Source organism: Eumetopias jubatus, unplaced genomic scaffold, assembly GCF_037043125.1.
Source record: "Eumetopias jubatus isolate StellerSeaLion01/CBP00866 unplaced genomic scaffold, mEumJub1_p1.0 scaffold_7, whole genome shotgun sequence".
Taxonomy (NCBI): Eukaryota; Metazoa; Chordata; class Mammalia; order Carnivora; family Otariidae; genus Eumetopias; species Eumetopias jubatus.
The window spans coordinates 4,450,033-4,476,572 of record NW_028274813.1 but is presented as its reverse complement, the minus strand read 5'-3'; the positions used below and the strand labels follow the sequence as shown (position 1 = coordinate 4,476,572).

General features: G+C 34.5%; 16 non-coding genes and 1 pseudogene across 16 annotated transcripts; all 17 read left to right on the top strand.

Annotated features, from left to right (window-relative positions):
* Positions 1-449: 449 nt before the first annotated feature.
* LOC114208750 (small nucleolar RNA SNORD113/SNORD114 family) lies at positions 450-522 on the top strand. Its single transcript, XR_003609123.1, has one exon. It is a non-coding gene; the product is annotated as a small nucleolar RNA SNORD113/SNORD114 family (small nucleolar RNA).
* A 2,013-nt stretch (positions 523-2,535) lies between these two features.
* Positions 2,536-2,611, top strand: LOC114208700 (small nucleolar RNA SNORD113/SNORD114 family; annotated as a pseudogene).
* Positions 2,612-4,856: 2,245 nt separating this feature from the next.
* LOC114208649 (small nucleolar RNA SNORD113/SNORD114 family) lies at positions 4,857-4,930 on the top strand. The gene has a single exon (XR_003609093.1). It is a non-coding gene; the product is annotated as a small nucleolar RNA SNORD113/SNORD114 family (small nucleolar RNA).
* A 2,087-nt stretch (positions 4,931-7,017) lies between these two features.
* LOC114208672 (small nucleolar RNA SNORD113/SNORD114 family) lies at positions 7,018-7,090 on the top strand. The gene has a single exon (XR_003609100.1). It is a non-coding gene; the product is annotated as a small nucleolar RNA SNORD113/SNORD114 family (small nucleolar RNA).
* Positions 7,091-8,889: 1,799 nt separating this feature from the next.
* On the top strand, positions 8,890-8,964 carry LOC114208605 (small nucleolar RNA SNORD113/SNORD114 family). Its single transcript, XR_003609078.1, has one exon. It is a non-coding gene; the product is annotated as a small nucleolar RNA SNORD113/SNORD114 family (small nucleolar RNA).
* An 853-nt stretch (positions 8,965-9,817) lies between these two features.
* Positions 9,818-9,892, top strand: LOC114209112 (small nucleolar RNA SNORD113/SNORD114 family). The gene has a single exon (XR_003609249.1). It is a non-coding gene; the product is annotated as a small nucleolar RNA SNORD113/SNORD114 family (small nucleolar RNA).
* Positions 9,893-10,777: 885 nt separating this feature from the next.
* LOC114208563 (small nucleolar RNA SNORD113/SNORD114 family) lies at positions 10,778-10,852 on the top strand. The gene has a single exon (XR_003609061.1). It is a non-coding gene; the product is annotated as a small nucleolar RNA SNORD113/SNORD114 family (small nucleolar RNA).
* A 912-nt stretch (positions 10,853-11,764) lies between these two features.
* On the top strand, positions 11,765-11,839 carry LOC114208600 (small nucleolar RNA SNORD113/SNORD114 family). Its single transcript, XR_003609077.2, has one exon. It is a non-coding gene; the product is annotated as a small nucleolar RNA SNORD113/SNORD114 family (small nucleolar RNA).
* Positions 11,840-12,585: 746 nt separating this feature from the next.
* On the top strand, positions 12,586-12,655 carry LOC114208624 (small nucleolar RNA SNORD113/SNORD114 family). The gene has a single exon (XR_015768698.1). It is a non-coding gene; the product is annotated as a small nucleolar RNA SNORD113/SNORD114 family (small nucleolar RNA).
* An 824-nt stretch (positions 12,656-13,479) lies between these two features.
* On the top strand, positions 13,480-13,554 carry LOC114209067 (small nucleolar RNA SNORD113/SNORD114 family). The gene has a single exon (XR_003609233.1). It is a non-coding gene; the product is annotated as a small nucleolar RNA SNORD113/SNORD114 family (small nucleolar RNA).
* Positions 13,555-14,407: 853 nt separating this feature from the next.
* Positions 14,408-14,482, top strand: LOC114209079 (small nucleolar RNA SNORD113/SNORD114 family). The gene has a single exon (XR_003609239.1). It is a non-coding gene; the product is annotated as a small nucleolar RNA SNORD113/SNORD114 family (small nucleolar RNA).
* Positions 14,483-15,371: 889 nt separating this feature from the next.
* LOC114209072 (small nucleolar RNA SNORD113/SNORD114 family) lies at positions 15,372-15,446 on the top strand. Its single transcript, XR_003609237.1, has one exon. It is a non-coding gene; the product is annotated as a small nucleolar RNA SNORD113/SNORD114 family (small nucleolar RNA).
* A 3,203-nt stretch (positions 15,447-18,649) lies between these two features.
* Positions 18,650-18,723, top strand: LOC114208707 (small nucleolar RNA SNORD113/SNORD114 family). Its single transcript, XR_003609111.1, has one exon. It is a non-coding gene; the product is annotated as a small nucleolar RNA SNORD113/SNORD114 family (small nucleolar RNA).
* Positions 18,724-19,633: 910 nt separating this feature from the next.
* Positions 19,634-19,708, top strand: LOC114209125 (small nucleolar RNA SNORD113/SNORD114 family). Its single transcript, XR_003609252.1, has one exon. It is a non-coding gene; the product is annotated as a small nucleolar RNA SNORD113/SNORD114 family (small nucleolar RNA).
* Positions 19,709-20,597: 889 nt separating this feature from the next.
* Positions 20,598-20,672, top strand: LOC114208551 (small nucleolar RNA SNORD113/SNORD114 family). Its single transcript, XR_003609059.1, has one exon. It is a non-coding gene; the product is annotated as a small nucleolar RNA SNORD113/SNORD114 family (small nucleolar RNA).
* Positions 20,673-21,575: 903 nt separating this feature from the next.
* LOC114208566 (small nucleolar RNA SNORD113/SNORD114 family) lies at positions 21,576-21,650 on the top strand. Its single transcript, XR_003609067.1, has one exon. It is a non-coding gene; the product is annotated as a small nucleolar RNA SNORD113/SNORD114 family (small nucleolar RNA).
* A 900-nt stretch (positions 21,651-22,550) lies between these two features.
* LOC114209113 (small nucleolar RNA SNORD113/SNORD114 family) lies at positions 22,551-22,622 on the top strand. Its single transcript, XR_003609250.1, has one exon. It is a non-coding gene; the product is annotated as a small nucleolar RNA SNORD113/SNORD114 family (small nucleolar RNA).
* Positions 22,623-26,540: the final 3,918 nt, after the last annotated feature.

The window sequence follows — 26,540 nt, the reverse complement described above, 5'->3', positions numbered from 1 at the left end:
AATCTAAATCAGTACAATAGAGGTAATTTTAAAAGAAGGTAGAAGTTATTTAATTTATTTTCAGAGCAGTTTAATATTCTTTATTTTTTACCATGGTTGGTTTAAGCATTCCCATATGGGTAGAGCTAGCTGATAGCTCTTTTGGGGCAGCCCAGAGGTGATTGAAGATGGTGGTTTCATTATTTTTCATTGAACCATCTTTGACATATGGACAAATTAAATAAGAAAGGGCCACACAGGAAGCAGTGCTAAGTGTGGGTTTGATACAAAGCAGGGAAGTTTGACCCATCTGCACGTGTAGCTTTGAACAGCATTACAAAAAGATGAGTTTCTTAGCTCTTTGGGAGAAAAGCCTAAAATTCAAAGATCTTGTTTTTGGAATTTTACGATTGTTTTATTATTTGTGAATTGGAATATTAATCAATAAACAAAAAAAAAATTTCCTAGTATGGACCAATGATGAATGTCATGGGGTTTCTGAAACAAGAATTTTGATTAAACCCATCTGCAACTGAGGTCCATTACAAAGAAACACCTCATTATTCTCTTTGTGGGAAATGAGCCTACAGCATCTTATTCGTGGGCTTTTGTGGTTTGGGGTATGAATTGCATTATTATAATATAATTAGCCCATGAATAAAGAAATATATCAATGAATAAAGAATAAGAGAGATATACACGCATTACTTTTAAGGCATATAATGAAACGTGGGTAGTTACTAAAACAATTTTGAGATATTTAGTCCCAATAAATTAGTAGTCAAGGTTTTTATCACTTTGGTAAGGGACATATGGTCAACTGCGCATAAGAGTCAGTGTTTTGTTTTGTGTTGAGGCACATTGCCAATTGATCATTTTATTAAGGAAAGGAAAATATATTTACATAAGTAGTTGATTGAATAAACTATGTAATTGAGAGGGAGAGCATGGAGCAATGATGATGTTTCATACAACCACACTCATGATTAATGCAATCTTTTTATGCAGTTTTATGTAAGCAAACAAATATTAAAGAATCAGTTTGCTATTCTTCTGGGTAATGACATAAGGACAAATGTAAATATTATTCAAAGTACTTATCCAGTGTGAGTGGGCTGACATATATTGAAGTATAATTATAAGTGAGCAAATGTATTTGCATTTATATCAGTTTTTTAAAAAGTCAGCCAACGATGCACAAAAGGAAAGCGTGCAGTTGGATGTAAAGATCATGATGTGTCATGTTTTATACAGTTGATATCCATAAGAATTCAAAGAGCTCTAGGCCTTTCTAATGGTGCACATAGACATTTATAAATAATAAGTATTTTTTGCTTCTCTTTTGATGGTTGTTTAATTTTTCGAATTCTTTTAGAAAAATGAAGGGATGGCCTACTTATCCCATGAGTAATTAAATAGAACAATTAGTGAGTGAATTAATAAATATATTAAGTAGGGTCAGGCTTGGATCCCTGGTGAGATTGTGCCTTGAATTGAATCTCCCAGGTATCCAATTCTGCACAAATAAAGTTCACCTAAAAAGATGATCCTGGCTTTTACCAAGTCCAGACAGATATTCCTAATAATTATAATTATTTTTCTCCTGTTTAGTCCTAGGTTCAGTGGTGTTCATTCTATTATTTAAAATAAAAAATCGCACAAATTAGTAAATATAAAGTAGAACTCTCTTTTCCAAATGTTTAGAAAATTATGGAAATTTAGGTTTATGGTTGACTTTTGATCATTTAAAACAGGTAAATATAGACTGATTCTTTTTAAAGTTTGCCTTTTACTCCTCAGAATGAGCATAATCTACTAGATTTGATTATTATCTCATGGTGAAGATCTTGCCTTTTATCTCTTTGGGTAAAGAGAGAAGAGATCAATGTAAGCAATAATCAATGTTCATGTATTGCTTGGGGGCTTGATCATGGGTATTCACTGAGATGTTTTGAAAGAATAAATGGCTGCAGACATGAGCAGATTCAAGGGTGGTCATGCATTGCCCAATGATTAAAATACGTCATGAATTTAGAATTATGATTAATCCATTTCAGCATTACTAAATTTCTTGAGATGAAGGATGAAAGGCATTTCAATAATTTTCAAAACACTTTTATACTCCATTTTACTTTTGTTCCACAGTTGACTTAAATACTTCTCCGTTGGTTGATATTATAGACTATGAACCCACTTAGGGGAGAACATAAGAAAATGGGAAATTTTGCCTTTTTCTTACTCATGGTACAAAATAGTAGTTCACTGTACCATCTTTATAAAACATGGATGTTAAATTAAAGAGCCCAAGCAGGGACCAATGACTAATGGAAATGAGATGATGCAAGGATATGGCTTAATTCATATTTGCAATGCTGAGGTGGATTGCACAGAGAGAGCTAGTCCTGTAGCTCTGTAGGAAGTCAGCTTTCTTGGACACATTCTTATCTTCAAGGACCTTCATTTTATTTTCCTAATTCATGCACACTGACTGTATTATTAATGAATCGATGAATAAGTCAGAACAATATATTAAATGAAGGCACAGAATACCAAGTCTGGATCAATGATGAGTGTGCGTGGGGCATCTGAATAAAATTTTTGATTAAACCCAGTCTGTAACTCTGAGGTCCATTGCATCTATGGGAAATGTGCTTATAGATGAAATTAGAAATATTGGAGGTGGTCTTGTTTTGTGTTGTTGTTTTATTGTTCACAGCTATGAATTGTATTATTATAAGTAAAGTATAAGTAAAGAGAAGGGCTGCACCTTATCCAATCGTGAAAGGAGCTAATGAATCAAGAATTATTATTAATATTTTTCTGGCATTTTGAGCTAAAATAAAGGAGACTAAGGCTGCTCCTCCTTTGGGAACATATAGATGGATATATGTGCACCTCAGTGTTTTTGTTCTGAGGTGGTAGTGAGTCAGTGGCATGTCTTATTTTAAAAAGAGACAAGAAAGTTACATATTGCATAGTAATCAGCAATAGTTAATAGAATATGTATATTCAATTATAATCTAGCAAATCATGATAAGCCCATTAGTATGAAATGATTTTAATAAACAAGATTTAACATAGTAAATGATAAAAAATAAAATACATTATTAAATATTGAAATGTAGAAAAGGTCTAAGCATGAACATTGGAAAGGTGAGTATAGTAATTGTGTTCATTGACTTTTCTTTCAAAAGAAAAATGGAAAAATAAATAACTAAAAATGAAAGAAAAATGTAAATGCATTTTGTTGATTTCTGCAAATGAAAAGTCAATGGATACATTTAGTATCACTTGGCCTTCTTATGAAGTATCCTTAGGGTTCATCATTATTGGTGCCATTATTAGTAGTGAGTAAAAGAATAACTGTATATCTCAATCCATTATTTAAAAGAATGTAAACCATGGGTCAGTGAGGAGCACATATAATGTCTGAAGGAGCATGATTAACCTGTTCTATCCTCTTGAAGTCCACCTAAGTAAAAAAGATACGGGCCCCTCCTTCAGGGAAAGATCATATAACCCCCATTTTCTAAATACCTCTTGCTGTTAACATTTAAATTCAAATTAATTAAAAATAGAAATTCACACCCTTTGTAACACTAGCCACATTTCAAAAGATATGTGGCCAGTGGTTGCCATATTGAATAGTGCTAATAGAGAATATTTCCATCACTTCAGGAAGTCCCATCAGTGCAAACAGTGCTGAGATGGAAAGTTGCATGTAATAATACTTAGTTTTGGGTGGTTGATGGCTCTCCCATTTCATGTTTTCTGTAGGAAAAAAAGAGTAGATAATTAAATTATCCTTAGAGTTATTTAAAAAGTGAGTAAGTAAATTAATTGATAAACACAAGAATGAAAGGATAGTGTGGCTCATTGTTCAGATTGTTTCATGAAATAAGAATTTAAATTCATGCCATTTTGCTAAAGTTTTCCCACTGAAAGATTATCTGAACTTTCTACTATTTGGTAGGTTATAGAGACAGATATCAATAATAGTGCTAGTTCCTTTTGTGTTCGGTGGTAGATTATAAAAGATCTTCTTTATGTTATTTCGCACTAAAAATTGAGTAATTCAGTAGATGAAAAGGATGCCGCTGTTGTATTGATGAAAATGTGACACGAACCAATATTTATGATTAATCTAATGCAGAACTAACTTCTACTTAAAAATCTACCTTATCTTCCTGGATGTGAATATTCCACATTGGATTCAGCCATTGTCCAATGAAGAAGATCTTGACTGTTACTTCTGTGGGTAAGAAGTAAATGTAACAGTCAAAGTTTGTTATTGTTCGTATGGTTTGTCCATATGTGGTCACTAAGGTGGTTAAATAGAACAAAAGGCTATATACACAAAAATAAAAATGTAAGAACACCAAGTATGGACCAATAGTGGGAATGTGTTCTGGGCCAAGGAGTAGAATTAACCCATTTCAGCACAACTGAGATGCATTTTTTTTTTTTTAATGGAAGGCATTCAATTAATTTTTGGAACTGTCTGCTATTCCATATTATTTCTAAAGCACAGAGGATTGAAGTATTTTCACTTTGATAGAGATCCAGGCTATTAACTGTTAAGAGGAAGGAGCTCTCAGAAGGTAGAGCATATTGTCTGTGTTCTAAATGTGGGATACAATTGTGGTTTTTTTATTACACCGTGCTTAAAACTGGAAATTAAATGAACATGGCCCAACCATGGGACATTTTTAATGATGGTATTGATATGAAGCAAGGTTCACATGGAGATCTAGTCTGAAAGCTCTGTGAGAAATCAGTCTAGAGACAGATTATAGTTCTATTGAGTATCTTGTTCTGGGAGTTGGTGATTCATAGGAAAATGAAGGTAGAAATGAATGAAGAAAGAGTGCCAAGTGTGGACCAATGATGAGATTGGAGGGTGTCTGAATCAAAAATTTTGATTAAAGCCATCTGTGACTCTGAGGTCCATAATTAAAAAGTGGCCTCATTTTTTTCCTCTATGGAAATGAGCTTAGAGCAGAAGTTCAGAATGTTCAAGTATCTTGATTATATGGGCATACACACTTTATGGGTATAGACTGAATTCTTGTAAGTAAATCATGCATGAATAAATTGAAGAAATATAATAAGGGGTAAATATAAAGAAATCTGGGCATAGACCAATTGTGAGAGTATATAATGAAACGGGGATTGTTATTATACATTTCTGTGGCCCTGAATTCCAGTTAAATCTATCTCTAAAGGCTGTTGCCCCATTTTGGAAGGAGTGGGTAGGCAGATGTATGTAAGACTCATGTAGGTGGTTGCTTGTTGGTGGTTGTTTTTGTTTAGAAAAGGAAAAATTACATACATAAACAATCCATTAAATACTTAATTGGAAACAGAATGAACATAGTTCATATTAGAATGTGCCTTATGAACAGAGTTATTATTAATCTACCTCTGTTCACTGAATTTTATTAAAAAGGAGAAACAGCTCATTTTTAAAGCTCTGTGGGTACTATAATAGACATAGAGACAAAATAATGTTTTTCAAGTTTCCTGTCTAATATTAGTTAATTCCCAGATATTGATGAATTATTACATTTGAGTAGATTAAGTCCTAACCACAGTTTTTTTAAAAAAAGGGGGCAAAACATGGCCCAGTAAGAAGCAAGAATAATGGTTAATCTTTGTTTATACTACTGATCATCTCTTCGTAGCTTGGGTATGGGCATGTGGACACTTGCACATGAAGAGCATTTCTATTCTGGGTTGTTCATGGGTTTACCTGTGTGTGTGTTTTAGTATATTTTAATGTATGATCAAATATTCCCCGAGTCACTCCATAAATAAATAAATAAAACAATGAACAATTGAATTAATATATGAGGAGGGTCAAGCATAGATCTTGGTGAGAATATGCCATGAATCACACATTTAAACTCCTCTATTTCTACACAGATTGAGTCCTTCAGAAAAAAAAAAAAATTGTCTAGGCTCTTGCCTATGTGGGTAGGGGGTCTCTAGACAGATAAGTGCAATAGGCAGAGTTTTTATTTTTGCATGATGAACTCAACAGTATTCGTTGTATTATTTAAAATTTATAGTTAAATCAAGAAATAAATAAGGAGTGATGTTCTTGGGTCAGTGATGAAAATGAGAAATGAACCAACTTCTTGATTAATCTTGTACCACACAACTATTTTCCTTTAAATCAGTCTAAATCTAGACTGTTCATTCTTTTGAATATTGGCACTTGACTCCACAGAATGAAGACAATGGTTGATTTAATTAGCCTCTACTGATGAAGATCTTGGCTGTTATCTTTGTGGGTAAGGAACCTAATGACTAAAGTAAATAATAGTCAAAAGATCTTGTCAAGTGGGGTGAATTTTTCATTAGTGTTCACGGAATTATTTAAATTAAACCATACACAGATCATTGATGTGAATGTGCTGTGAAATAAATATTGTTAATCCAATTCAGTACAATTGTAGTTGAAAGTAAGATGGAAGACATTTTATTCATTTTCAAAGTAGATAAATAATCCATCTTATTTTTGCAGTGCATTTGACTTAAACATTTATCCAGTAATAAAATCTAAGGCTGCACTGTTCAGTGTGGTTGCCCCTAGCCACACGTGGCTATTTAAGTCTAAAATAATTAAAGTTCAGTGAATTTTAACTTTAGTTCTTCAGTTGCCCTAGCCACATTTCAAGTACTTAGTAGCTACATGTGGCTAATGGTGACCGCGTGAGAGCGCAGTTATGGCACATTCATGTTATGATGCAAAGTGCTACTGGATAGCTCCTCACTGAAGGAGTACCTAGAAAGATGGAAGATGCACATGAAGCTGGGATGTTAGTTGATCATTCCTCGCTGAGGGCCACTGCAAAAAAACTTTTGGGAAAAGGTCTAGTTATGGGAAGAGAGCCTATAAATAGACCTTGGTCATATCCAAGGATCTTGTTCTTGGCTTTTGAAAAATTCGTGGATATTGATTTTATTACTGTTGGTGGGTCAATGAATGGATCAATAAACAAAGGTATAAATGAAGAAAAAGATTGCTTAACCTGGATCAATGATGAGTACCCTGGGGTGTCTGAAATCAAGGATTTTGATTAAACCCTGTAACTCTGAGGTCCATTACAAAAGATTCCTCTCTGTTGTCTCTATGGGAAATGAGCTTATTCTAGGAGTTAAAAATACTCAGGAGTTTGTTCTTGGGCTTTTGGGTATTGTATTTTCAGTAAATCAATGCATGAATAAATCAAGAAACAAATAAATGAATAAAGACAAAATGGGTTATTCCTGATCCAAATAGGAGAGTATGTAATGTAATATATGTAATGTAAAAATCATTGTTAATAAATTTCTGAAGCACTGAGTTCCAGTTAAGTAAATTGATTAAAGCTGACCCTTTTGGGTAAAGAGAATTTAGATAAATGGATATAAGAATGCATGTTGTTTTTCTGGGTTGGTTTGTTGGTTTTTTGTTTTACTAAGAGAAGAGCAAAACATTTACTTAAAATTAATTATTGATTAAATAACTGCATAATTGAGAGAGGGCTTACACATGGACTTATGTTGAGAATGTGTCATATGACCAGTTACTACTAATCCAATGATATTAATAAAAAAAGGGAAAACAGGAAAAAAATCATCTGATCTTTTTTTCTGTGCCTAAGAAGCTAAGGACAGACATTAATATTGTCCTGTTTCTGTGGAGTCACAAATATTAGTGATATTATTATATATATATAAAAGAATAAGTTAACATTTTAATCACTTATTTGGATCATGAGGAGCATGTGTTATGAAGCAAGGACAGTGATTAATCCAGTTCTACACAATTGCTCTCCAGAAAAAGAAAATAAGGCTTATGCTCTTAAATTTTGGGAATGGTGAATATATTTAGATAGGATTTCTTTTTCTGGTTTGGTGAAGTTTCTTTAAAAAAGCAGAAGATAAATGACTGCATATGTAACTATGTTCCTCCATACACATGTAGAGGTGGGATAAGCATGCACAATTGTTGAGAATGTGCTGGACTCTAGGATTCAGATTAGCCTGGTTCTTTCCAAGCAAGATTTATTTAGAAAGAAGATAGAGTGTCACCTGGTTGAGTAGGGGACATAGAGACAAATATGAGTAGTAGTCCTGGTTCTTACTCTTTTATCTGGTGTTGGTTTCAGAGCAGTTCGTTATATCAGTTAAATGTAGTGGGTGGATCAGTCAAGCTGTTTTGAGTTTTAATACATAACAGGCACTAAGGTTTATTTCTAATCATTTATTGTTGACCTAAAATATCTGAATCTAGGCTGTTCTGTATCTATCGTCTATATCATTGAATCTATTTGTTTTTATATTTGCTTTACACTCTACAGAATGGATGCGTGATGAATTAATTATGGAGTGTAGAAACTTATGTAATAACAGTCAAGGTAATTGCTTCTGGTTTGGCGGTCTGTCATGGGTGTTAACTCCATTATTGAAAGGGAATACATTGCTACATGTACAAATAAAATGAACGAAGGTCATGTGTGAGCCAGTTCGGCACATCCGTGGTCAATTAAAGAGAAAAAAGCAAGACCATTTTATTCATTTTCACAGTTAATTATTCAATTAATTAGTGTAAAATGTATTATTCAATTTCAACTTTGAGTCACAGTTGATTTAAACCTACCTTTATTTATGGAGACATTATTTGGTCACATTCAAATAGTAAAATGGGGTTAATAGGAAGTATTGTATTAATCTCTATTGGAAATATTATGGACAATTAAGATATAATCAGTGGTATGTAATTCTGTACAGAAACGTTAGAGATATTCAAGGATCTTGTCTCAAGTTTTCATGACCGTTATGCATTTTATTATCATTAGGGAATTGATGAATTAATCATTAAAACATGTGCACATGATTGAAGATAATGAGGGCCAATCCTGGGCCAATGATGATGACTGGTGGAGTCTGAGTCATGGAGGATGAATACTATGTAACTGGAACTCTGAGGTCCAGCACAATAAGAAATCTAGTCTATACCTTCCGCTGCAAATGATCCAATGAACAGATGTTAGGAATATTTAAAGATCTTCTTAGTTTTTGTGTTCACAGAATTCGATTCTGTTATTGTAAGTGGACCAACAAAAGAATCAAACAAACACATAAATAAAGCAAGAAAGTAGAGTATTATCCAATTTTGAGAATATATGCTGAGGCCAGAAATGTTATTAATATATATTAAAAGCACTGACTTCCATTAGGAAATAAATGTCCTAAAGGTGTTATCTCTTTGGCTAAGGTTGATATGTACAGTGTAAATCATAGCCTATTTTCTTGTTTGGCCAGGGCCTTGTTCAACGTTGTTTGTTACCTCAAGAAAAAAACATAACAATTTAATACATACCTAAATGACAAATAAAATGAAAGGAGGCATGCAAGGATAAATGGAGAGAATATTTCAAATCTTTTTTATCATCTGTTTTTATACTCTCAGAATGGATGCTCCCGGCCAGTTTAAGCATCTCCATGGTCTTGAGCTCTCTGGTTGCCTAGGAGCCTAGAGATCCATGTGAGTATGGTCTAAGTATTTGTCTTGGTTTTGGTCCTTGTTAAAGGATCCATGAAAGCCGACCATGGTCCAGTGATAAATATGGCATTGTCCTGAACACTGTTGTTGATGGTTGCAAAATTAAGAATGATTAATGAGAGATAGAATCAATGTAGTAAATGATCCTGTAGGTAGCTATTAGAGATACTTAAAAATCTTGTTCTTAAGTTTTTGTGATTCAAAATTACTTAATTACTAATGAAATGAGGAATTAATCAGTAAACAAATGTAGAAATTAGTGGAGAAGAAGAGGGCCAGTTCTGGACCAATGATGACAAAGGGTGGCGTATGAGTCATGGATGATGAATATTACGTGTCTGAAACTCTGAGGTCCAACGAATAAGAAATCTAGGCATTCCTTCTGTTGGAAATAATCCTGTGGACAGATATTAGGAATACACAAGGATTTTGTTCTTTTACTATGTATACCTAGTTTCGATTTCATATCTATAAATGGATCAATGATAGAACCATAAATAAATATATAAATCAGTAAATATAAAAAGATGAAGCATTGTTAAACTAAAAAAATGTGGTGAGGCAAGAAATACTATTAATATTAATTGAAATCATAGATAGAAGTCCATTAAGAATTAAATGGATCAACTGTGTTACCTCTGTGCAGAGATCATACAGGTACTGACTAATAATAGTCACTTTGGTTGTCACAGACCAGTCTCATGGGCGAGTTTGTTCATTTTGTTAAGAGGAAACTATGAAAATATTATGAAAAATTAATAAATAATCAAATGGATGAGTCAATGAAATGTGAAAGCAAGGCTAAATGGAGAGAATGTCTCAGTTTTTAAAATAATCTCTTCTGCTTTGTACTCCTCAGAATGGATGCACTTGAGCTGATTCCATGTATTTGGCTCCATTGTTAGGAACACAGACACGAATGTGAGTAATAGTTATGATGCTCGTAGTTTGAATGGTTATTTTTTAAAAAGAATATTCAGTGTTTTAATAAGATGTATTTTGTGTAAGCAAAGAAAGCCAACTGTGGCCCAATGAGAAATATGCTACTATATGAAACATTGAGGATAATTAATATAAGAAATATATTAATGTGGTAAATGTATAGGCAGATGTAGGGATATTTAGGGCCTTTATTCTTGTTTTTTTTTTTTTTAATCATAAGTATTTGTTTTATTATCAGGGAATTGGTAAATTAATTCATAAACAAATATTGATGAAAGTGAAGAATAAGAGGCTCAAGCTTGGATCGATGATGATGGCTGGTGGCGTATGAATCATGCATAATGAATGATACGTGTCTGGAACTCTGAGGTCCAACAAAGAAAATCTTGTTTACTGCCTCTATTGGAAATGGCCCTATAGACAGATGTTAAGAATATATAAGGATCATGTTCTTGGTCTTTTTGGTCATGGATTTTGATTATGTTATCATAATTGGATATACTAAAATTATAAACAATAAAAAATATAAATAAATATGAATAAGTAAAACCTTGTTCAATCATGAAAATGTGTCAAGACATAAGAGAATCTATTCACATATGTTAAAAACATTGAGCCGATTAAGAGAGACATGGTTCAAAAGTGTGACTTCTTTGGCTAATGATTATATAGAAAGTACACATAATGATCATTGTTCCTGTTCTGGCTCAGTGACAAATTTGATGTTCGTTTTCTTAAGAGAAATATTAATAAATATTACCCCAAAATAATAAATACCTAAATTACTGACTAAACAAAAGGTGAAGTGGAAGGATTAATGGAGAGATAACGTCTCTCTCTCTTTTCTTTTCATCTTCTCTGCTCTGTACTTCTCAGAGTGGCCACACCAAGCTGATTAAAGCATCTTCCATGATTATGAGCTCTATATGTGGGAGATGGAGACCAGTGTGAGTACAAAGTTCTTATCTTATTTTGGTGGTTTGTTTAGGAGTTAGGTGTAATATTAAGAAATACTTAAATTTAGTAAAAGAAAAAGGCCAACCATGGCCCCATGATAAATGTAGAATTGACATGAAACATTATATCGATTAACTACTGCAACATTGTAGATGATTAATGAAATACATCTTCAAGGAGACAATGATTCTATGGTCAGATGTTAGGGATGCTTAAGGGTCTTATTTTCAAGTGTTTTTGATTCATAGATGTTTATTTTATAGTCATTGATTTATTGATAAGTTAATCAGTAAAGAAATGTAGAAGTGAGTGAAGAAAAAGGGCCAGTGTTGAACCGATGATGATGGCTGGTGGCGAATGAGTCATGGATGATGAATACTATGTGTCGGGAACTCTGAGGTCCAACACAACAAGAAATCTAGTCTTTTTTCTCTGTTGGAAATGACTGACTGTAGGCTGGCTGGTGGCATGACAGACGAGGAGGAAGACCCTGCTTTTGAGGAAGAAAAAGGAAATGACCATAGTGATATTAATAACATACGAGGATCAAGTTCTTGGTCTTTGTGTTCATGGATTTTGATTCTTTTAGTATAAGGAACTGAAAGAATCAATAATCAAATATAAATAAATATGACTAAGTTAAGGATTGTAAATTATGAAAATTAATAAATAGCTAAGTGGAGGAGTCAATGAAATGTGGAAAACAAAGCCAATGAAGATAAGGTCTAATTTTTTTTTTTTTTTTAATATCACCTTCTGTGTTTTCCACTTCTCAGAAAGGTTGCCCTGGAGCTGATTTCACGATTCTCTCATGGTCACAAGATGTCTGCTTGTCTCTATGTGTTTGGTGCATTGAAGGGTGAGTTTTTATGGGTACACACTCTGTATTTGAAAAGTATGAAATATAATAAAAGAAAGCCACCCATGGGCCATTGATAAATATGGATTTGATATTACATTGCATTACATTGATTAGTCCCTATATGAGACTTTAAGGGTGATTAATCAAGGAAGTATATTGATATAGTAAATGAGTCTATGGACAGATGTGGGACCATTCAAGGCCTATATTCTAGGGTTTTTTTTTTTTGCAGATAAATTGATGAATTAATAAACAAAGGTAGATGAGAGTGAGGAAAAAAGGCCAAGGGTGGACCAGTGATGATGGCTGGTGTCGTATGAATCATGGTTGATGAGTACGTCTGGAACTCTGAGGTCCAACATAAAAAAAAAAATCTAGTTTATTGCCTCTGTTGGAAATGATCCTATAGACAGATTTAGAATTTCACAGGGATCTTGTTCTGGGGTCTTTGTGTTCATGAATTTTGATTCTATTACAATAAGTGAATCAATAAAAGAAAAAATGTAGTAAGGCAAGAGTGAGAGAGCAATAGTTCATGGGTATTACCTCTACATAAGAATGTTGTTATAGATAATATAAACAATGGCCAGTATTCTTCTTCTGGGTTGTGGAAAGTTCAATATTTGTTTTTCTTAAGAAAAAGTAAAATGCATATTACCCTGAATTAATATTACTGAGTAATGAAATGTAGTGCAAGGATCAATAGAGAATATGTCTCATTAATGTTATTATCTACTCTGCTTTTTACTTTTTAGAATGTACACACCCAAGGTGGTTTAAGTAGTATGCCTTGGCCAGTGATCTCTACATTTGCCTGTAGGAACATGGAACCAACGTGAGTAATAGTAAATGTTTTCATCTCACTTTGGGTGATTTCTTTAGGGGATTCTATGTAATATTTAAAAATAAGTATTCAGTGTAACAGAAAAGACCAACCATGATCCAGTCATGAAACTGGAAATGTATGAAACATGATGTTGATTAATCTACCTTTACAACACTGAGGATGATTAATGGGAGATATTTCAATGAGGCAATGATTCTAAAGAAAAATGATAGGGATCCTGAAGGCCCTTGTCCTTGGGCTTTTGTGATTCATAGATATTCATTTAATTACCATAGTGAGTTGATGAATTGATCCTTAAAAAATGTATATGAGAATAAAGAAAAGGAGGCCTGTGCATGGACCAATGATGACAGCTGGTGGCGTATGAGTCATATACGATGAATGCTACGTGTCTGGAAGTCTGAGGTCCAACACAATGATCCTGTGGATCGATGTTAGGATTATACAAGAATATTGTTCTAGTAATCATGGACTCATGAAATTTCTATGTTATTTATATATATGAATGGATCACTGATAGGACCAATAAATAAATATATAACTAAATAAAACCATGGAAGAAACCTTTCCAACTATGAATATATATGTGGTGAGGCAAGAACTATTAATATAAACTAAAGGAACCAATGCAGGTTAAGAGATAAGTGGACCAAGAGTGTTCCCTATTTTTCTAAGGATCATAACATTACATTTATATTTATGCTTATATATGTGTATGAATTATGAAAAATAATAAGGACCTTTATGATTGGGTAAATGAAATGAGGAAAACAAGGACCATTCTAGAGAAGGCCTCAGTTTTTTTCTAATCACCTGCTCTGCTCTGTACTCCTCAGAATGGGTGCATGACTGCAGTGCGTTGAAGCATCTTCCATGGTCATGAGCTCTGTGGTTGCCTCTTGGTGTAATGAGCACAGAGACCAATGTGAGTAATGGTTTTGTGTCTGCGTTTGAGAATTTATTTTCAGGTATTCACTGTATTATTAAAAGTGTGAAATATAATAAGAAATGCCAACCATCAGGAATGATAAATATGGGATTGGTCTGCTGCATTGTATGTATTAATCCATATATGGAACTTTGATGATAATTAATGAAAGAGATATATCAGTGTGGCAGATAATCCTATAGGTAGATATAGAATATTCACGGTTCTTATTTGGGTTTTTGTGAATCATAGAGTTTTAGGAATTAATATTAGTGAATTCATGTATTGGTCAGTGAACTTATACAGATGAGAATGAAGAGAAAAGAGGTCCAGATTTGGACTAATGATGACAACTGGTGGCGTATGAGTCATAGATGATGAATATTACACGTCTGAAACTCTGAGGTCCAACAAAAAAAGAAAGCTAACCTATTGCCTCTGTTTGACATGATATTATAGACAAATATTAGGAAAATAAAAGAATAATTTTCTTCTTTTGTGTTTATGAGTTTTGATTTTACTGTAAAGAATGACCCAAAGAGACAATCAGTATACAAGTACAAATAAGGTAGAGTGAAATATGTTTGCTCTTAGTTTATGTGGTGAGGTGATAAAAGCTACTAACATATATTGAAAATGCTGCAGTTCATTAAGAAATGTAAATGGTTCACTTGTCTTACTCTTTGGCTGAGAATGATACATAGACAATGAATAACAGCCAAAGTTCTTATTTTCTGTTAGTGTTAAGTTTGCTATTGTTTGTTTTATTTTGAGAAAAATAACAAATATGTTCCCAATTCACTGTATTCCCAAATGACTAACTGAAGATGGAATGTATGAATCAAATAGTCTCTCAGCCTGCTATTGTCTGTTCTGCTTTGCATTCCTCAGAATGGATATACTTGAACTTACAGAGTCATTTGGCCGTGATCTAGTGCTCATGGATGCCCCTGGGTGTAAGAGCATGGAGAACAATGTGAGTGACAGATTCTTCTGGTTTAGATGGTTTCTATAGGATATTCAGCGTCATAACAAAAATTCAAGGAATTCCAAACATAGGTCAATGGTAAATATGGTGTTGACATGAAACATTATGATAACTAATCAGTATGTTCCCAATGAGGATCATTAGTCAAACAAGTATATTCAGTGAGGCAAAAGATTCTATAGACAGTTGTTGGGGATACTTAAGGACCTTGTCCTTGAGTTTTGTGATTCACAGATACTTATTCTATTGTATTAATTGATATATTGACAGTAAACAAATGTAAATGAGAATGAAGAAAGGGAGATCTGAGTGTGGACCAATGATGACAGCTGGTGGCGTATGAGTCATATACGATGAATGCTATGTGTCTGGAAGTCTGAGGTCCATCCAACGCAAAGATACCTAGTCTAGTCCCTCTGTTCACAGTGTTCCTATAGACAGAGGTCAGGAATATACAAGGAACTTGTTCTTATTCTTTGTGATAATGAATTTTTAGAAATATTATAAAAGTATCAATGGCAAAATAAACAAATGTATAAATGAATAAAGATGAAGAGGGTTAAGTATTATTCGTAATTAAAAGATGTAGTAAGGAGAAATAATATGTTAGAATGGATAATAAATGGATCAAGTGCATTTTACCTTTTTGACTAAGGATGATATAGACAGTGATCAGTAATAGTCAATTACTGAGTCATGGAATTAAAGGGTACAAAATAAGGAATCTAGTCAATGATATTGTTTTTTTTTTTTTAAAGATTTTATTTATTTATTTGAGAGAAAGAATGAGAGAGAGAGAGAGAGAAAGAGCACATAAGAGAGGGGAGGGTCAGAGGGAGAAGCAGACTCCCCGCCGAGCAGGGAGCCCGATGCGGGACTCGATCCCGGGACTCCAGGATCATGACCTGAGCCGAAGGCAGTCGCTTAACCAACTGAGCCACCCAGGCGCCCCTAGTCAATGATATTGTAATAGCATATTGAGCCTAGCATAATGTATAGCGATGTTGGATCATTTGATGTAATGAATGAATGAAATGTAATTTCATTACACCTGAAACTAATGTAGCATTGTGTGTCAACTATACTCAAAAATTAAAAAAAAATTTTTTAATGTAAATTCAATTTAATTAACGTATAGTGTATTATTGGTTTCAGAGGTAGAATTTAGTGATTCATCAGTTGCACATAACAACATGTGCTCATTACATCAAGTGCCCTCAGTGCCCATCACCCAGTGACCCCATCACCCCACCCAACTACCCTTCAGCAACCCTCAGTTTGTTTCCTATAGGTAAGAGTCTCTTATGGTTTATCTCCCTCTCTGTTTTCATCTTATTTTATTTTTCCTTTGCCTATGTTCATCTGTTTTTTTTCTTAAATTCCATATATGAGTGAAATCATACGGTATTTGTTTTTCTCTGACTGACTTATTTTGTTTAGCTTAATACCCTCTAGTTCCGTCTACATGGTTGCAAATGGCAGGATTTCATTCTTTTTGATGGCTGAGTGATATTCCATTGTGTATACATACACCACATCTTTATCCGTTCATCTGTGGATGGACATCTAGGCTCTTTCCATAGTTTGGCTACTGTGGACATTGTTGCTATAAACATTGGGGTGCATGTGCCCCTTCTAATGACTATGTATCCTTTGGATAAATAATACGAGTAGTGCAATTGCTAGGTCATAGGGTAGTTCTATTTTTTTAAAAATTTAAATTCAATTAAATAGCATATAGTGTATTATTAGTTTCAGAGGTAGAGTTCAGTGATTCATCAGGTTTTTGTTCTTTTTTTTAAGATTTTATTTATTTGACACAGAGAGAGAGTCAGTGAGAGAGGGAGCACAAGCAGGGGGAGCGGGAGAGGGAGAAGAAGTCTTCCTGCCAAGCAGGGCGCCCCATGCGGGGCTCGATCCCAGGACCCCGGGATCACGACCTCAGCCGAAGGCAGACGCTTAACGACTGAGCCACCCAAGCACCCCCCCCTTTTTAAAATAAGATTGTATTTATTTATTTGACACAGAGAGAGAGAGACAGTGAGAGAGGGCTATCAGTCTTACATAACACCCAGTGCTCATCACATCACGTGCCCTCCTTAATGCCCATCCCCCAGTGACCCCATCCCCCCCCACCTCCCCTCCAGCGACCCTCAGTTTGTTTCCTAGAGTTAAGAGTCTCTTATGGTTTGTCTCCCTCTCTGATTGCATCTTGTTTTATTCTTTCCCTCCTTTCCCCTATGATCCTCTGTTTTGTTTCTTAAATTCCACATAGGAGTGAAATCATGATAATTGTCTTTCTATGATTGACTATTTTGCTTAGCACAACACCCTCTAGTTCCATCCACATCCTTGCAAATGCCAAGATTTCTTTTTTTTTTTTTTTTTTTCTGATGGCTGAGTATTATTCCATTGTATATATACACCCATCTTCTTTATCCATTCATCTGTCGATGGACATCTGAGCTCTTTCCATAGTTTGTGTATTGTGGCCATTGTTGCTATAACCATTGGGGTGCGGGTGCCCCTTTGAACCACTATGTTTGTATCCTTTGGATAAATACCTAGTAGTGCAATTGCTGGGTTGTAGGGTAGCTCTATTTTTAACTTTCTGAGGAACCTCCGTACTGTTTTCCAGAGGGGCTGCAAAGGAATGAAGTAGTCATCTGTGCTGCGATGCAGATGTGCCTTGAAAACATTGTGCTAAGTGAAAGAAGGCAGACAGAAAAGGTCACATCATGCCTGACTCCATTTATACAAAATATCCAATGTAGATAAATCCACAGAGAATAAAGATTGGTAGTTGCCCGGGGCTGGAGGCAGGAGCAGTAGGGCGAGACTGCTTAATGAGTATGGGGTTTTATTTTGGAGTGATGAAAGTAGTTTGAAACTACAGAGAAATAGTAGTTTTACAATATTGTGAAACTATTGAATGCTACTTATTTGTTAACTTTAAACGACTAATTTTATCTCAAAAAAATGAGAGATCTTTATTTTAAAAACTCAATTATTAAGCTGAGAAACTTTAAAGGTTGATGTTTATTTTATGAAGGGCAAATAAATATTTCCATACATTAGTAAATATCTCCATGTCTACACGTAAGAAGGGTGGAAAGTTCGGATCAATGGAGAGAATGTCTTAATCTTTTTATCACCTTTTCTAATTGGTTCTCTTCAGAATGGAACTCCAAGCTGCTTCGCCGTGGTCAAGATTGTCATGTTGCTTCCGTGTTGGAAAGAGACCAAGGTGAGTAATGGTCACAGTTGTCATCTTAGGTTGGGTCATTTGTTTAAAGGTATTCATTGAATTATTAAAAAGTATGAAACATAATTTTAAAAAAGTTAACTATGTCCCAGTGAGAAATATGGTATCAGCCATGATGTTGATTAATCAATAATGGCAATATAGAGGTCGATTACTGAAACAGAATCAGTCTCTGTGGGAAATGATTCTATAAAGAGATTTTAGAGATCTGAAAGGATCTTCTTCTTGGATTTTGTGAATCATGTATTTATTTTATTATTATTAATGGATTAATGATTTATTTGGTACCAGTGTAGAAATGAATGAAGAAAAAGAGACCCAAACCTGAACCTTTGGTGGCAACTGGTAGCATATGTGTCTGGATGGTGAATAATATGTGCCTGGGATTCTGAGGTCCATCCAACACAAGATGTCATTAGTCAGATCCGTCTCGTGGACATGCTACTTTAGACAGACACTGGGAATATATAAAGGTCATCTTTCTGCCTTAGTTTTATTGTTTTAGATTTAGTATTATAAATGGATCAATGTTAGAACTATTAATGAACTATATAAAAATAAAGAAAAAGAGTGAAGCGTTGTCCAGCTGTGAATATATGTGGTGAGGCAAGAATTATTATTACTAAAAATTGAAAATACTGATGCCCCTTAAGAAATAAATGGATCCAGAGCATCACCTCTTTGACTAAGGATCATAAAAACTCCTAAGTATAAGTCAATTGAGTTTTTAGGTCAGTCTCAAATTTGAGGTGGTTCCTTTTGTTAAGAGAATGAAAATTAATAAATTCCTAAGTGATAGAATGAATGCAATGTGGAAAAGAAAGGTCAATTCAGATGAGGTTTCTGATTTTCTTTTATATAACATGCTTTGCTTTCTATTCCCCCAGAAGGACATCCTCAAGCTGGTTGAAGATTTCTTTCTTGGTCACAATCTCTGGTTGCATCTGTGTTTCAGGTGTACAGAGACCAATGAGAGTAATAAATCTCATGTTTTCATTTGACAGGTTGTAAAAAAAGGGGTGTTTACTGTGTTATTAATAGTATGAATATAATTCGAAAGGCCGATCATGGCCAGTGATAAATATTGGAGTATTGCCAAGTGTTACATTTATTAATGCATTTATGATAGATTAAGAATGATTAATGAAAAAGATTATATCAATGTGATAAATGATTCTAGGGACAGATGTAGAATATTCAATGTTCTTACTCATTTTTTTGTGAATCATTGGGTTGTTAGAATTAATATTAGTGAATTAAGGAATTAATGAAATAATATACAGAAAATGAAGAAAAAGGGGCTGAAATATGGACCAGTGATGACAGCTGGTGGCGTAGGAGTCATGGACGATGAATACTATGTGTCTGGAACTCTGAGGTCCAATGCCAAAGGAAGTATAATCTATTACCTGTCTCAAATTATTATATAGACTGATTTTAGAACTGTAAAGGGACCATTTTCTTATACTGTTTTCTTGAATTTTGATTCTTTTATTATCAATGGTCAATTTAAGAATCAATGTACAAATACTGAAAAGTAAAAATGCAGAGCATGAGGCATATGCACTCTTAATGTACATGGTGAAGCAATAAAAACCAAAGGTATTGAATATACTGAATTCCATTAAGAAAAATAAATGGTTCATGTACCTTACCTCTTTAGTGCGCGGTAATAGAGAAGTTCTTATTCTGGGTGAGTAGCAAGTATGATATTAATGCATTTTTTAATAGAAAATTAATAAGCATGATTGCAAATTAATGTATTTTCAAATGATTGACTCCGTGTAAAGTGGAGTGTGCAGAACACGGGAGATAACATTTCGGTCTTACTCTCATCTACTTTGCTTTGTGCTTCTCAGAAAGAAGACACCTGACCTGGTGTAAGCATCCCCCATGTTCAGGCACTCCAGGCTAGCCTCTCCGTGTGGGAGCATGAAGCCCAACGTGCGTATAATCAAAGTTCTTGTCTTGGTTTGGAGGGTTTGTTTAGGGTATCACTGTAATTATTTAAAAAGTATTTAATATAAGAAAAAGGACCAACCATTGTCCAATGACTAAGTTGGAACTGTATGAAACATTATGTTGACCAACCTACCTTTACCACAGGGAGGGTGGTTAATGAAAAGTTTGTTTAATTAGGCAATGATTCTAAAGAAAAATGATAGAAATACTGAAGGCTTTTGTCCTTGCATTTTGGCGATTCATAAATATTTAATTACTGTTAGTAGATTGGTGAATTAATGGATGAGGATAAAGGAAAGGAGGGCCAATCCTGGACCAATGATGACAGCTGGTGGCGTATGAGTCCTATACGATGAATGCTACGTGTCTGGAAGTCTGAGGTCCGACACAACGATCCTGTGGATCGATGTGAGGAATATACAAGGATAATGTTCTTGTCATTTTTGATTTATAGATTCCTATATTAGTAACATCCATGGATCAGTGATAGAACCAATAGAAATCTATAAATAAATAAAAAAAAGGATGAAGCCTTATTAACTATGAATATATTTAGTGAGGCAAGAAATCCTTTTGATGTAACCTAAAGAAACTGATCCAGGTTGCAAAATTAATGGACCTAAGGTGTTATCTCTTTTTGTAAGGATCATGTAGACACTGACACTGATAAGCAACATCGAATATTGTAAGCCTGGGTCATTCTTGATTTGAGGATGTTAATTTTGTAATATACCTGTTTATATTTTCATATGTATACCGGTTGTGAAAAATTAATTAGCACCAGATAGCTGGAAAAATGAAATGGTGAAAACAAGGACTAATATGGAAGAAGTTTCAATTTTTAATTATCTGCTCTGTGTTAACACTCCTCAGAATCAACACACTCGAGCTGATGTAAGCATTTTCCATGGTCAAAAGGTCTGTGATTTCCTGCATGCTCTGAGCATAGAGATGAATGTGAGTAGAGGTTAAAGTTCTTGTATTTGCTTAAAAGTTTTTAAAATAAGGTATCCACTGTATTGTTGAAAGTGTGAAATACAATTTAAAACCATCAATATGGGAACCTTTAAATATGGGATATAACATTTGCTAATGCATATGTGGGGTATGGATGATCACCAGAGTAAGACATGTAACAATGTGGCAGATGATCCTATAGGCCGAGGTAGAATATTCATTGCTCTTATTATTGGATTTTTGTGAATCACAGGTTTTTAAAGTTTTACATTAGTCAATTAAGGAATTAGTGAAATGATGTACAAGAGAATGAAGGAAAAGAAGCCTGGATTTGGACCAGTGATGACAGTTGGTGGCGTATGAATTATGGATGATGGCTATTACGTGTCTGAAACTCTGAGGTCCAATAAAAAAAAATATAGTCTATTGCTTCTCTTTGAAGTGATCCTATGGACAGATGTTAGGGAAAGAAAAAGGACCATTTTCTTGGTTCATTTTCATGAATTTTGATTCTACTGTAACAAATGGCTCAAAGAAGAATTAATATGCAAGTATAATAAGAGGGTGAAGCCTGTCTACTCCTAATAAAAGTATGAACATTTATTGAAAATACTGGAGTTTATTAAGAAATGGAAATGGTTCAAGTGTCTTACCTCTTTGGCTAAGGAGGATATAGACAGTAAATAGCAGCCAAAATTCTTATTTTTGGTCAGTGTCAAGTTTGATATTGTTTGTTCAGAGAAAAGTAATAAATATGTCCCCACCATGCTGTATTCCTAAGTGACAGACAATATGAAGGTAAAATCAGTGCACCAATAGAGTGTCTCTCCATCCTGTTATCTGCTCTGCTCTGTACTCCTCAGAATGGACTCACTCCAGTAGTTGTAAATACTTCCATGATTATGCGCTCTCTGGTTGCAACTGTGAATTTGGAGCATAGAGACCAATGTGAGTAGTAGTCAAAAGTTTTCGTCGTCTTCTTGTGTGTGTTTTTTTTTAAAGGTATTCACTGTATCGTTAAGAAGTATGAAGTGTAATCAAGTAAGGGCAACTCTAGCCCAGTGACAAATATGGATTTGGTTATATTGATTAATAGGGGTTGATTATATTGATTAATGCATTTATGTAAAACATTATAATTAATGAGAGTGATACACTGATATGAGAATGATCCTAGGGAGAGATTAGAGATATCAAGTCTCTTTTTGTGTTTTAGTGAATAATAGCATCTTAAAATTATTATTAGTGAATTAATGAATTAGTCAATAAACAATGTAGCACCGAATGGGGAAAAAGAGGGACAGTATTGGATCGATGATGACCACTGGTGGCGTATGAGTCGTATACGATGAATACGTGTCTGGAACTCTGAGGTCCAACAGAAATGCACTCTAGTCCACTGCCCTGTGTGAAGTGATCCTATAGACAGATATCATGAATATAGAAGGATCCTGTTTTGGGTTCATGTTCATGCATTCTCTATAATTGGATCAATGAGTTGATCAACAAACAATATATAAATAAAGATTAAGGTCATAAAGCATTGTCCAGTTACAAAAATATGTATCGAGACAAGAAATACTATCAATGTGTATTGAAAACACACTCCTGTCCATTAGGAAATAAATGATACAAACAAAGGTGTTGCTCTTTGGCAAAGGACTGCGTAGGCAGTGTTAAATCATAATAGGCAATGTTCATATTCTATGTCGGTGGTGAGGTCATTATTGTTCATTCATTAGGAGACATTAAATAAACAGTTCCCCCAGTTTCAAATTGTCTAAGTGACTGACTAGATGAGAGGTGGGGTGCAAGGATCAGTGGAGATAAGGTCTAAAGCCTTTTGTTTTCATCTGCTCTGCTCTGTACTCCACAGAATGGACGCACTCACGCTGATTTAAACATTCTTCCGTGACCACAAGTTCTATGGCTGTGTCTATGTGTTGGAGAATGGAGATTAACGTGAGTAATAGTCAGTGTTCCTGTCTCAGTTTGGGTGGTTTGTTTAAGGGTATTTACTGTATTGTTAAAAAAAATGTGAAACGCCCACCATGGCCCCCAAATGCAACTAATAGGAAGCATCATGTTTATTAATCCATATACCAAACAGTGAGGTCTGTTAATGAAAGAAATGAATTGATGGTGGAAATGATTCTATGGACAGATGTTTCACATTAGTTCCTGCCAAGCGGGTACTAATGATGAAGTAAGAGGTTAAAATGAGCATGTTGGCTAATCCATACATTCAACACCTCGGTCCCCTAACAAAGAAGATCTAGGCGATTTGCCCTGTAGAAATGATTTTATGTACAGATGTTAGGGATAGTAAAGTCACTTTTCAAAACCTCATGGGCATTTTTTATTATTAGTGAATTAACGAATTAATCTCTAAACAAAATTATGGTTCAACGAAGAAAAAGAAGGCAAAATCTGGGCCAATACTGAGGACCAGTAGCATAAGCGGCAAGGATGAATAAGGTTTACCTACAACCATGTGATCCAACGTAAAAAGAAAGCTAGTCTATTGATTGTTACAAATTGTCCTATAAGCAGTTGTTAGAGCTATCCCAGAATGTTATTCTTGGGCTTTTGAGTTTCACAAATATTGATTGCTTATTAAAAATTAAGCAATGCAATAAAATAAGTAAAAAAAATGTGTGAGTAAATGAAGGAAAAATAGGGCCAAACGTGGAGTAACCATAGCATATGTAATGAAATTAGCATCATTACGAATTCATTTCTAAGAATCAGAAGTCCATTAAAAATATATTAAGGCATTTATATCTCATCAGAAGGGACATAGGGACAGATGTATGTAGTTGTTGACATTCATATTCTGTGCTGTCTCTGGGTTGCAGGTGTTTTTGTTTTTGTTTTTTTCAGTTGAGAAATAGGGAAAAAGTTTATATAATATAATCAACTAACTATATTAAAGAGGGCCAAGCATGAACCAGTGACAAAATTGAGTCCTATAACAAATTATGACCAGTCCAGTTGGCTTCACTGGGTTCGACTGGTAATCATTCCACAATGTATATGTCAATGAAATGTCACACTGTACCCTTTAAATATATACAACTGTATTTATCAATGATTTCTCAGTCAAGTTGGACAAGAAGTATATCGTCCTTTGTCATTTTTGATAGTGATAAAAACTGGACAAAGTTTTTGTTAATTACTGCTATGATCTTGAGTTTGCATACAGCAGTGCACATTTTACCATTATAAATTAATAGATAAGTTAATAAGTGAATACAATAAAAGGGGCAAAGCCCATGGCCAGGGATTAGAATGTGGTGATGCGCGACCCGGCAGCCCTACTCATGTTTTATCCCTCCTGCGACAAAAATCTCAGCTCTTTCCAGGTGGAGTCAGGAGCACTGCACAGGTACATACACAATAGCATTTCTATTCTGGGTTTCTGGGAAGTTAGACATCTTTTATGTTATTTAACCGTTTTCATTTTTCTTAAAAAGTGACTGTCAATTTTTTTATGAATTAAAGAGTGAACGAATGAATATTAAAGCTATTGATAAATATTTACATGCATAAATTAAATCAAAGAAAACCAAAGATGGGTCTATGATGGAGCTACGTGGCAAGGTTTATGAAGTAACCGATTTCAGTATGATTTTTCTAAAGGTTTTAAGATTTTACACTCACTTTCTTAAGTATCTCATTTTCCATCTTAGGTTGGCACCACAGTTTATAAGCATTCTTCTGTGGAAAAGAACTAAGTTGTTAAATCAATGAAACAACTCCGAGAAAGATGTAAGGTACAGTCTTTGGATGGGGGGTAGATAGTAGGCTCATGGTTGTACTGACATCTTTTTTTCTTTTTTAATTTTATGTTTTCTTTAAAGAATGTACAAGTTAATGAAAAAGTATGGAGGTTCCTCAAAAGATTAAAAATAGAACTACCCTATGATCCAGCAATTATTCTTCTAGGTATTTACCCAAAGGTTACAGAAATGCTGATTCAAAGAGGCACACGCACCCCGATGTTTATAGCATCATTATCTACAACAGCCAAAATATGGAAAGAGACCAAATGTCCATCGACTGATGTATGGATAAAGAAGTTGTGGTATATATACACAATGGAATAAAAAAGCCGTAAAAAAGAATGAAATCTTGCCATTTGCAATGACAGGGATAGAGCTAGATAGAGAGTATTGTGCTGAGTGAAATAAATCAGTCAGAGAAAGAAAAATACCATATGATTTCACACATATTGGAATTTAGGAAATGAAACAGATGAACATGGGGAAAAAAAGACAGAGGTAAACCAATAAACAGACTCTTAACTCTCTAAGACAAACTGAGGGTTGTTAGAGGGGAGGTGGGTATTAAGGAAGACACTTGTGATGAGCACTGGGTTGTGTTGTTTTGTTTTTTTTAAAGATTTTATTTGTTTACTTATTTAACGGAGATTGAGAGAGAGCGTAAGTAGGCAGAGCGGCAGACAGAGGCAGAGGGAGAAGCAGGCTCTCCGCCGAGCAGGGAGCCCGATGCAGGGCTCGATCCCGGGACCCTGGGACCATGACCCGAGCCGAAGGCAGACGCTTAACCGACTGAGCCCCCCAGGCGCCCTGAGCCCTGGGTGTTATATGTAAGTGGTAAATCAGTAAATTCTACTCCTGAAACTAATATTACACTATATGTTAACTAACTGGAATTTAAATAAAAACTTGAAAAAAAAAAGAGCCAAGCAAGGACCCATGATGTGAATGGAATGCATTCTGAATGTGTCTTGTGATTAATGCATTTCTTCATTACTGAAGTTCATTTCAAAAGGAAATTTGGTATATTACATCTGTGGGAATAAGGCGATAGCTAGACTTGAGTAATGTGGAAGAATCTAATTATGTGGTTAAATGGCTCCTGGGAATTTAGTACATTGTTCTAGGGGACTAAATTAAAAAATCAGTAGATGATAAATAAGTAGATAGATGATAGATAAGTAGATGGAGGGATAAATAGATAGATAAATGATGGTAGGTAGACAAAGAAAGTAATTAATGCTGGATTAATTAAGAGAAAATGTTGTGAGGCTGAAGTTTTTGTTCATACAGTTGGGAAACCTTGCCGTGCATTAAGAATTCAGTAGGTTCAAAGTGTTACCTCTCTGGGTTAGGTGACTATAGAGCAGTGCTTCTCAAACTTGAGTGAGCACCACAATCCCCTGAAGGCTGGTTAAACTGTAGGTTGCTGGCCCCATCCTCAGCATTTCTTTGATTATATTTAATACTTTTTAAAAAGTTTTTATTTCAATTCCAGTTAGTTCGCATACAGTG